Source organism: Alligator sinensis, unplaced genomic scaffold (assembly GCF_000455745.1).
Source record: "Alligator sinensis unplaced genomic scaffold, ASM45574v1 scaffold248_1, whole genome shotgun sequence".
NCBI classification, from domain to species: domain Eukaryota; kingdom Metazoa; phylum Chordata; order Crocodylia; family Alligatoridae; genus Alligator; species Alligator sinensis.
The window spans coordinates 328,547-340,121 of record NW_005842130.1 but is presented as its reverse complement, the minus strand read 5'-3'; the positions used below and the strand labels follow the sequence as shown (position 1 = coordinate 340,121).

Below are 11,575 nucleotides of genomic sequence, written 5' to 3'. Positions count from 1 at the left end.
AAGAGCCCTAGCAGTGAGTGATAAGCCCAGCTGTGGGTTGCCAGGGGAACCAGAGGAGGTCAGCTGACTGTAAGGGGCAGGGCCTGGCCTTTATAAACCCTAGGGGCTGAAGCCAGAGGCAGTTTCCTGCCAGCAGCCCAGGAGGAAGAAGCTCTTTACTGTGGAAGAGAAAAGAAACCTGATGAGGTAGCAATGTCTGTCACTGCTGTGAGATGAAGAAACCCTGGTAGGCTTGAGCATGATTATAGCCAGGTGGCTTCTGTTTATGTTATAGCCTAGGGGCTTGAGTTTGTGTTGCTGTTTATCACTGGTGGTTTGGGTGAGGCTATTAGGGGTTGGAGGAGGCCTCATAGGGGGCTCATGGTAGTGTGAGAACCTCAGTGCCAGCAAGGGTGCAGCATTCAGAGTGCATAGACCCCAGCCCCAGAGAAGGGGGCATTGCTGAGAAGCCCCAGTGCGGTGAGCCCCGGAGGAGAAAGGCAGTGAAGAGCCCCAGAAAGAAGGTGCAGAGAGAGGGAGGGCCGCGGAGAGCCCACATGCCAGAGAGAGGGTGTAGATCCAGACTGAACAATGTCTATTCCAGCTGCGAGGCTTGGGGCGTGGTAAAAGGAGTGGTTGGAGCCACGCATAGCCCATAAGGCTAGGGTGCCCTGAAGCACCCATTTGCAGGACAGGACCCACGAGGGGTCTTGGAGTCCACGGGGCCAGAGGTTACAGCGAACCGTGTCCAAGAAGACATAAGGCAGTGTCCCTAATATACTGGAACATCAAAGACATGGTGGGCGAGAATTTGAGGGTGCCCTTGGGTCATCTTGGCACGGGAAGGGGGCCTTGAGGAGATCACAGCCCTCCTGTAGGACCCTGCCATGACACCATGATTTAGGTAGGTCCCTAGTTGTAATAGAGCCAGGATTGTACAATATGATAATGATGTTCAGGGTGTAACCAATGCCTTTCTTTGGACCTTGTTACACATTGCACGTTTTGCTGCTCAAATGTTGATCTGTGTTAGTGCTAGCTCAACTTTGGAGCAGTCCCACTTTAAGGCTAAAAACCTTCTATGACTGTCCCCCACCTGCACAGCTGTGACTTGCCACTAGAGGGCTGGCAAGCAGAGGCCTGATTAAGAGCTATAACTGTGTGTGGCCACTATAGGGCTGGTGAATTAGGATAAGCTTCTATCCCTGCTCTAGGCAGAGGGGTTGGGGGGGGGGGAAGTGGAGGGAGAGAGATGGATTGAGAAGGTAGGAGGCAGAGAGTTAATGGGATGGGGATGGATAATGAAATGGGAAGTGGAAAGGAAATGGGGGTGAAGGCAGTGTGGTGAAATGAAGCAAGTCAGCCACTGATAAAGTAAAAAGGAATTTGAAGAGAAATAAAGGATGTCTCATGTTTTAATAAATTGGGATTTGAGATTAGGGTGTGAAGGTGCTAGCTGTTATTTCTGGGGTGGCTGGGAGGTGGGAACTGTGAGGGAAAGTGCTTTTGGGGGGAGCTATTGCCCCTGCCCTGGGAAGGAAGCTCCAGATCATGGGGACTCAATCCAGCCTAGACCCCGCCCCTGGATTTATCCATACCATGTGATCTGGCTAGCTGGCATATGCACTGCAGGTGTTTGCTGGGGTTGCAACCCTGGGAGTGGGAAAGTCATACCTCTGGGGATGGGAGGAGAAGTTGGTGCCAAAACTATCCCCTGGGCAGTAGAGTTCAGGGGATGGAAAGTTTATCCACCCAGAACAGGAGGGTGGGGGAGGGCAGGGAGTAGGGGACACTGCATATTGGGATGCTGGGAGACTGCAACTTGGGCAGCTCATCTGTGGGGAGTGGCCACACATTAATGGAACACGAGCTGGATAACACGCATTACAGATAACTGCCCTTGAGTGGCATAACTTTAAGTCTCCTTCAGTGTGTTTTAAAACTGGTTTCGGGTGTTAGTATATGGACAATCCAGGGGTAAAGAGGTCCATAAACTGCCTAAAATGTAATGTGTAACAAGGCCCTTTGACACTTAAGGGGTTGAAAAGAAGTAATGGTTTAGAATTAGTATCTGGCCAGAATTTTTTTCCTTGCCCCCCATGCAGACTTGTCTGAGGCACAAGAGCCAGCCTCTGCCACTGCTAGTACCCTGTCCCCACCTGCCCCAAGATATTGGGAAGAAGAACATTTTATTATCCATTTGTCAGCATTAATTGTGGTTCCAGGGCATTTGACTATACAGGCTTACCCATCCTACAGTAAGGGGGCTCTATCTTTTATGAGCACATGATCAGACAAGTGTGTGATCCTTGTATAAATGGCAAAATCCCCTCTGTTAAGAGCTGACAAGGCTTGGGCAAAACTGGTAAGTTTTGAGGCACCACAGACCAAGGCGTTTGCCTCTAGCACATCTCGGTTGGTTCTCAGTGGTCAAGCAGCAGACAGCGGAAGGGGCTTTAGGGCAAAAGGACACTTTGAAGGTGAAGAGACATCGTGAGAGTGTCTCTCAAAGCTGCAGTTATACCACAGCTCGGATCAAGGTGTTTCACATGGTGTAAGCAGTGAACATCATACTATCACTGATAGCTGAATAGCCCTTCCAACTACAGCCCAAACAATGTGCCATGCTGCCACCCCAATAAAGACAGCAATAGAGGAACCACTTCTTCCTTCACTCATGTGTTGCACTAGTGCAATTAATTTGACTTCAGTGGATTGAATTCTAAATTTATCCTGTGAAAACATGTTGTACCAGAGGTAACAAAGCAAACTTGTAGAGATGCTCAAGTTATATTTTTTATTATGATCTTTAAATCAAATCTAGTAAGCATATGAAGGTTAAACTACGCTCAACCCTTTATAGAACTCCCATAGGTAAAAATAAGGGGTCTGCAATAGGATATTGCATAAAAGATTGCCGTTCTGTAGTAACAAGCCTTTGAGTTGGAGAAAACAAGGTACAGCACTTTAGGCAGTCCACTATTGTTTCATCTTATGCAATTTGTGTATTCAGTTCTGATACGGTTATTATGCAAATTCCTGTAGGTACATACTTTCACATTTAGATTTTAAAAGTTTACTTGAAGTATCAATTCTCAAAGCTAGTGACATATCTCTATCAAGATAAATAAGGACACTTCACCATCTCTTGGATTTGTTGTTCATTGGCGATAACTGTATAAATGACATTTGGTTCACATAACCATAAAAGCCAGAAACTTAAAAAACAAAAAACAAACCCCAAACAAATCTGTAATTCTCCTGAAACTGAATGGACTAAAGTAGTGGTCAGGAACTTTAAACAGGTCACAGTTGTGATTTGGAGTTAGGATTCATTGCTTTAAGAACCTGGAATATATATACATGTTTGTTTGTGTTGTTTTTTTTTTTTAATGGATCAGGTATGAAAATTCTCTCTCTCTCTTCTGGATTTTTCTTCTTTATGGCAGGGGTGTAATTTTTCTATTAAATGCTATGGGAGTTCCAAAAGTCTTTAGAAAGGATACCATACTGTACAAAATTCTTTAGTGTTAAAGATAATGTGAGGTCATGTACTGTTGAATGCCATGTACTGTAATGTTGTAACGTGAACTACAGCTCCCAGAAGTCCCCTGGGAACTGGAGAAACTAACTGTAACGCACTACAATTGCCAGAAGGCTGCAGGGGATGGAGGAAGTAGAAAAGAAGTGACAGAGCACAGGACATCACTGCTGAGAGATGTGTGGCCGGAGACTCCGAAGGAGGGGCAGAGCCAGAACTGCAAGCTACAACAGAGGAGCTCAGACATGGGAGCCCTAGCAGACAGCAATTAAGCATTTTAGGGACCAGAGAGTGGTTGGGAGTCCCTCCAGAGTTGTGGGAGGGTTTAAAGTTTTTCTCAAGTGTATATACCAGGGTGTTAGTGTTTCCTACATGTTGCCTCTTCTTGGGTGATTTCACTACAGAGCCCACTTATTACCTGTTACCTGGATCCTAATTGTATGTACCTTTTAATGTTGATGTTTATTCCCCTGTCCCTCTCTCCCTAGCCCACTGGCTTGTGACCCCCAGCCCCCAACATCCCCTATATGAAAGTGTGAATTTTCCTTGTTGGGTCCCTGTGCCAGCTCCTGGGGCTGCAGAGTTTGGTACAGTATTTCCAGAGAAGCTTATTAGATTTTTTTTATAGAAACATACTGTTTTCATTCCTATTACAGTCTGAAGTGTTTTTTTTCTATAGGGAGATCAGAGTAGGAGGAAAGAGATAGAAGCATGCAGAATATATGTGTCTAGGAGTCCACAGAAGAAGTCTTCCTAAACTGTGAGCACAAGAACTGGACTGTGGGGGGTGGGGGAAAGAAATATAACCCCTGTTGATATGAAACAAATCACAAAGGGAAGTGAGGAATATCATGTCACATTGCTGTGGCCACTGCTGCTCCTGTCCCCAGATGAGTCTGGTTCCCTTCATAACCCAGTTGGACCAGGGCAGGAGTGGCTATGGAGTCATGTGGGGTACCAACTAAGGTCAGAAGGAACAAGCAGAATCCAGGGACAAGCAGGGTTAGCAGGCCAACCAGAAAGCAGGTCTAGGAACAAGCTGAGTCAGAAAGTCAGGAAATTAAGGAGAGTGCAGAATCAATGAGCAAGTCAGGTGATGAAGCTGGGAGATCAAGCAGAGATCAGAGTTGGACAGCAAGATGGAAGCGAGGAAAGAACCCTAGCAGTGAGTGATAAGCCCAGCTGTGGGTTGCCAGGGGAACCAGAGGAGGTCAGCTGACTGTAAGGGGCAGGGCCTGGCCTTTATAAACCCTAGGGGCTGAAGCCAGAGGCAGTTTCCTGCCAGCAGCCCAGGAGGAAGAAGCTCTTTACTGTGGAAGAGAAAAGAAACCTGATGAGGTAGCAATGTCTGTCACTGCTGTGAGATGAAGAAACCCTGGTAGGCTTGAGCATGATTATAGCCAGGTGGCTTCTGTTTATGTTATAGCCTAGGGGCTTGAGTTTGTGTTGCTGTTTATCACTGGTGGTTTGGGTGAGGCTATTAGGGGTTGGAGGAGGCCTCATAGGGGGCTCATGGTAGTGTGAGAACCTCAGTGCCAGCAAGGGTGCAGCATTCAGAGTGCATAGACCCCAGCCCCAGAGAAGGGGGCATTGCTGAGAAGCCCCAGTGCGGTGAGCCCCGGAGGAGAAAGGCAGTGAAGAGCCCCAGAAAGAAGGTGCAGAGAGAGGGAGGGCCGCGGAGAGCCCACATGCCAGAGAGAGGGTGTAGATCCAGACTGAACAATGTCTATTCCAGCTGCGAGGCTTGGGGCGTGGTAAAAGGAGTGGTTGGAGCCACGCATAGCCCATAAGGCTAGGGTGCCCTGAAGCACCCATTTGCAGGACAGGACCCACGAGGGGTCTTGGAGTCCACGGGGCCAGAGGTTACAGCGAACCGTGTCCAAGAAGACATAAGGCAGTGTCCCTAATATACTGGAACATCAAAGACATGGTGGGCGAGAATTTGAGGGTGCCCTTGGGTCATCTTGGCACGGGAAGGGGGCCTTGAGGAGATCACAGCCCTCCTGTAGGACCCTGCCATGACACCATGATTTAGGTAGGTCCCTAGTTGTAATAGAGCCAGGATTGTACAATATGATAATGATGTTCAGGGTGTAACCAATGCCTTTCTTTGGACCTTGTTACACATTGCACGTTTTGCTGCTCAAATGTTGATCTGTGTTAGTGCTAGCTCAACTTTGGAGCAGTCCCACTTTAAGGCTAAAAACCTTCTATGACTGTCCCCCACCTGCACAGCTGTGACTTGCCACTAGAGGGCTGGCAAGCAGAGGCCTGATTAAGAGCTATAACTGTGTGTGGCCACTGTGGGAAATTAGGATAAGCTTCTATCCCTGCTCTAGGCAGAGGGGTTGGGGGGGGGGGAAGTGGAGGGAGAGAGATGGATTGAGAAGGTAGGAGGCAGAGAGTTAATGGGATGGGGATGGATAATGAAATGGGAAGTGGAAAGGAAATGGGGGTGAAGGCAGTGTGGTGAAATGAAGCAAGTCAGCCACTGATAAAGTAAAAAGGAATTTGAAGAGAAATAAAGGATGTCTCATGTTTTAATAAATTGGGATTTGAGATTAGGGTGTGAAGGTGCTAGCTGTTATTTCTGGGGTGGCTGGGAGGTGGGAACTGTGAGGGAAAGTGCTTTTGGGGGGAGCTATTGCCCCTGCCCTGGGAAGGAAGCTCCAGATCATGGGGACTCAATCCAGCCCCCTACCTTGTCCTTCCTAGACCCCACTCCTGGATTTATCCATACCCTGTGATCTGGCTAGCTGGCATATGCACTGCAGGTGTTTGCTGGGGTTGCAACCCTGGGAGTGGGAAAGTCATACCTCTGGGGATGGGAGGAGAAGTTGGTGCCAAAACTATCCCCTGGGCAGTAGAGTTCAGGGGATGGAAAGTTTATCCACCCAGAACAGGAGGGTGGGGGAGGGCAGGGAGTAGGGGACACTGCATATTGGGATGCTGGGAGACTGCAACTTGGGCAGCTCATCTGTGGGGAGTGGCCACACATTAATGGAACACGAGCTGGATAACACGCATTACAGATAACTGCCCTTGAGTGGCATAACTTTAAGTCTCCTTCAGTGTGTTTTAAAACTGGTTTCGGGTGTTAGTATATGGACAATCCAGGGGTAAAGAGGTCCATAAACTGCCTAAAATGTAATGTGTAACAAGGCCCTTTGACACTTAAGGGGTTGAAAAGAAGTAATGGTTTAGAATTAGTATCTGGCCAGAATTTTTTTCCTTGCCCCCCATGCAGACTTGTCTGAGGCACAAGAGCCAGCCTCTGCCACTGCTAGTACCCTGTCCCCACCTGCCCCAAGATATTGGGAAGAAGAACATTTTATTATCCATTTGTCAGCATTAATTGTGGTTCCAGGGCATTTGACTATACAGGCTTACCCATCCTACAGTAAGGGGGCTCTATCTTTTATGAGCACATGATCAGACAAGTGTGTGATCCTTGTATAAATGGCAAAATCCCCTCTGTTAAGAGCTGACAAGGCTTGGGCAAAACTGGTAAGTTTTGAGGCACCACAGACCAAGGCGTTTGCCTCTAGCACATCTCGGTTGGTTCTCAGTGGTCAAGCAGCAGACAGCGGAAGGGGCTTTAGGGCAAAAGGACACTTTGAAGGTGAAGAGACATCGTGAGAGTGTCTCTCAAAGCTGCAGTTATACCACAGCTCGGATCAAGGTGTTTCACATGGTGTAAGCAGTGAACATCATACTATCACTGATAGCTGAATAGCCCTTCCAACTACAGCCCAAACAATGTGCCATGCTGCCACCCCAATAAAGACAGCAATAGAGGAACCACTTCTTCCTTCACTCATGTGTTGCACTAGTGCAATTAATTTGACTTCAGTGGATTGAATTCTAAATTTATCCTGTGAAAACATGTTGTACCAGAGGTAACAAAGCAAACTTGTAGAGATGCTCAAGTTATATTTTTTATTATGATCTTTAAATCAAATCTAGTAAGCATATGAAGGTTAAACTACGCTCAACCCTTTATAGAACTCCCATAGGTAAAAATAAGGGGTCTGCAATAGGATATTGCATAAAAGATTGCCGTTCTGTAGTAACAAGCCTTTGAGTTGGAGAAAACAAGGTACAGCACTTTAGGCAGTCCACTATTGTTTCATCTTATGCAATTTGTGTATTCAGTTCTGATACGGTTATTATGCAAATTCCTGTAGGTACATACTTTCACATTTAGATTTTAAAAGTTTACTTGAAGTATCAATTCTCAAAGCTAGTGACATATCTCTATCAAGATAAATAAGGACACTTCACCATCTCTTGGATTTGTTGTTCATTGGCGATAACTGTATAAATGACATTTGGTTCACATAACCATAAAAGCCAGAAACTTAAAAAACAAAAAACAAACCCCAAACAAATCTGTAATTCTCCTGAAACTGAATGGACTAAAGTAGTGGTCAGGAACTTTAAACAGGTCACAGTTGTGATTTGGAGTTAGGATTCATTGCTTTAAGAACCTGGAATATATATACATGTTTGTTTGTGTTGTTTTTTTTTTTTAATGGATCAGGTATGAAAATTCTCTCTCTCTCTTCTGGATTTTTCTTCTTTATGGCAGGGGTGTAATTTTTCTATTAAATGCTATGGGAGTTCCAAAAGTCTTTAGAAAGGATACCATACTGTACAAAATTCTTTAGTGTTAAAGATAATGTGAGGTCATGTACTGTTGAATGCCATGTACTGTAATGTTGTAACGTGAACTACAGCTCCCAGAAGTCCCCTGGGAACTGGAGAAACTAACTGTAACGCACTACAATTGCCAGAAGGCTGCAGGGGATGGAGGAAGTAGAAAAGAAGTGACAGAGCACAGGACATCACTGCTGAGAGATGTGTGGCCGGAGACTCCGAAGGAGGGGCAGAGCCAGAACTGCAAGCTACAACAGAGGAGCTCAGACATGGGAGCCCTAGCAGACAGCAATTAAGCATTTTAGGGACCAGAGAGTGGTTGGGAGTCCCTCCAGAGTTGTGGGAGGGTTTAAAGTTTTTCTCAAGTGTATATACCAGGGTGTTAGTGTTTCCTACATGTTGCCTCTTCTTGGGTGATTTCACTACAGAGCCCACTTATTACCTGTTACCTGGATCCTAATTGTATGTACCTTTTAATGTTGATGTTTATTCCCCTGTCCCTCTCTCCCTAGCCCACTGGCTTGTGACCCCCAGCCCCCAACATCCCCTATATGAAAGTGTGAATTTTCCTTGTTGGGTCCCTGTGCCAGCTCCTGGGGCTGCAGAGTTTGGTACAGTATTTCCAGAGAAGCTTATTAGATTTTTTTTATAGAAACATACTGTTTTCATTCCTATTACAGTCTGAAGTGTTTTTTTTCTATAGGGAGATCAGAGTAGGAGGAAAGAGATAGAAGCATGCAGAATATATGTGTCTAGGAGTCCACAGAAGAAGTCTTCCTAAACTGTGAGCACAAGAACTGGACTGTGGGGGGTGGGGGAAAGAAATATAACCCCTGTTGATATGAAACAAATCACAAAGGGAAGTGAGGAATATCATGTCACATTGCTGTGGCCACTGCTGCTCCTGTCCCCAGATGAGTCTGGTTCCCTTCATAACCCAGTTGGACCAGGGCAGGAGTGGCTATGGAGTCATGTGGGGTACCAACTAAGGTCAGAAGGAACAAGCAGAATCCAGGGACAAGCAGGGTTAGCAGGCCAACCAGAAAGCAGGTCTAGGAACAAGCTGAGTCAGAAAGTCAGGAAATTAAGGAGAGTGCAGAATCAATGAGCAAGTCAGGTGATGAAGCTGGGAGATCAAGCAGAGATCAGAGTTGGACAGCAAGATGGAAGGAACAGCAAAGCAGTCTAACATCAAGCTAAGTCCTGTTTCCCAGACAATTTCTGTTCCTGTGCAGGGGTTTATATGGGAGAAGTGGAGGGTCAGCTGATCCTGGACAGTCACTCTGGTTAACAGGGAGTGGGTGAAGGGATAGGTCCAACAGGGGCTTCAGGCCATCCTGGATCAGTTTGGGGAAACCAGCTGTAGGTTAACAGGCCTGGATAAACAGCTGTGTTGACCAGACTGAAGCCCTAGGTTTGAGGACACAGCCTGACACAAAGGCCAACCAAACAGATGATCATACCCCTTGTCATAGCACAAATGCCTGAAATTTGTGGCCATAACAGGTGATATCAATTTGTGCCACTTTATTGCAGCAAACATTACTTAGGTTTATGGCAGGAGGGAGCAATTAGCCCAGAGCTGCCCACACTCTCCCTGGCCAGGCACTGCTAGGACTTTCTGGTCCCAAGCCAGTGTGCCCCAGGAATTCCCATTCCTGGATCCTCCCATGGCATCCAAGGTGACCATGTCTGAGGGCACGAGCAGGAGATTAGGCTCTATGCCACACCCTTTGCCCCAAGCTGTTTGGGCAAACTGTCACACTGGGTTGTGGGTGGCCAGGTCTAGGACTACTCAGGGATTGAAGTGTCAACCATGGTCAGGAGGAGTAAGCAGAATCCAGGGATAAGCTGGGTCAGTAAGCCAGGTCAATTGGAGAGCATGGTCTAGGAACAAGCTGAGTCAGGAGGTCAGTCAGAGAGCAAACCAGGCCAAGAAGCGCAGAGATCAGAGTCGGAGAGCAAGCTGGAGGGAATAGCAAAGCAGTCTAGGATCAGGTTAAGCCCTGCTACTCTGACACTTCCTGTTCCTGTACAGGCGTTTATAGCGGGGTACCACATCCCATTCTTGGGGCACACAGGATTGGGCCTCTGAAGCCTTGGGAGTACAAACCTGGATTCCTCCATTTGCGATTCCCCAGGTGCCTATCAACACTCCAGGCTGATTGGCTGCCTCAACCCCAGGACCGCACCAAACTATCAAACTTGCTCCAGTCAGTGAGGTCCCAGGATTTAGACCACAAATCTTGCTAATCAGCAGTCCTAGCCCCAGAATTGCACTGGATTGCCAAACTCTCTTTGTTATGGTCTCCAAGGAATGTCACTGTAAGCAGGAAAAGATGGGGTTTCCCCACTTACAGAAACATGCCCCAAACTTCTCATGTTGTCCAGCAAGATCAATGGATGGGACGAGTAATGTGCATTATGCCCAACGAAGCAGATGAGCCATGCCAAGACACATCCAAGCACAGCGGATCTGCTTCATTTGATGATGACTATTTCCAGCCCAAAAGAGACAAAAATTGGAGCGAGAGGAAGCCTAGCTCCATCAACACAAATATCTGCAGGGAAAACGGCAAAAATGATTATATGCATCTTCTACTCCTGGGTTCATTTGAGCATGCAGATTTTTGTCTTGTCCTTCCCCTCATTGAACAAATATAGAGTCTAGCCTGGCTGGGGGGCAATTTGACTTGTAAAAGCAGCTACCCAGGAGGACTGAGATTTATTGTCCCATTACTAAACATAAACATTTGTAATCTGTTTAAATCAATGTCAATCTTAGGTCTATTTTTGTTAAGCCATTCAAGGCATTAGGGGGCAAAGTGTAAAATGTTGAACAAAACACACATGAATCTCTCTGCTTCACCAACTATGTCAACTCTGTTACCTTGACTCTTCCATTTCTCTCACATGCATCCCTGTGGCCTTCCCCCCAGCCCTCCCCTCGTGATCTCTCTACATATGGAATGTCCTTTCTCACTCTTCTGTCATGCCTGCGATATGTGCATCTGCCTTGGTATTTGGTTGCAGTCAGTTCTGGAAGCACTAGTTCTGTCTTGGAACTGAGCACTAGTACTGGACAGGGGTTCCTAGAGTGGGGAGGGATTATTCTGCACCCGAATTTCCAGGTTCTGTATCCTCTCTCTTCCGTAAATAAACATGGGGTATTAGACTGTTTCCAAGCTGGCATTTTCATGAGCACTAAGAGCCAGATTCAATTCCACCTATTGGGCACCTAATGAAGCTTGCACAACTAAGTGTGATTCTATTCTACTGTGCTCAAGTCCTCGAAGAAACACCATCAAGCCTACTTCGGTAATATGCCATCATTTTAGACCAAGCCACAACAAGCAGCAGGAGGACCCATTCACCTCTTGCATTGTTTTTCAAGTA

General features: G+C 46.6%; 1 long non-coding RNA gene across 2 annotated transcripts; it reads left to right on the top strand.

Annotated features, from left to right (window-relative positions):
- Positions 1-4,809: 4,809 nt before the first annotated feature.
- Positions 4,810-11,119, top strand: LOC102379524. 2 transcript variants are annotated; one of them, XR_323996.3, is made up of 3 exons: positions 4,810-4,898; positions 8,883-8,963; positions 10,321-11,119. It is a non-coding gene; the product is annotated as an uncharacterized LOC102379524 (long non-coding RNA). The 2 variants fall into 2 exon arrangements; XR_323995.3 differs by having other exon boundaries at positions 10,218-11,119.
- The last annotated feature ends 456 nt before the right edge of the window (positions 11,120-11,575 follow it).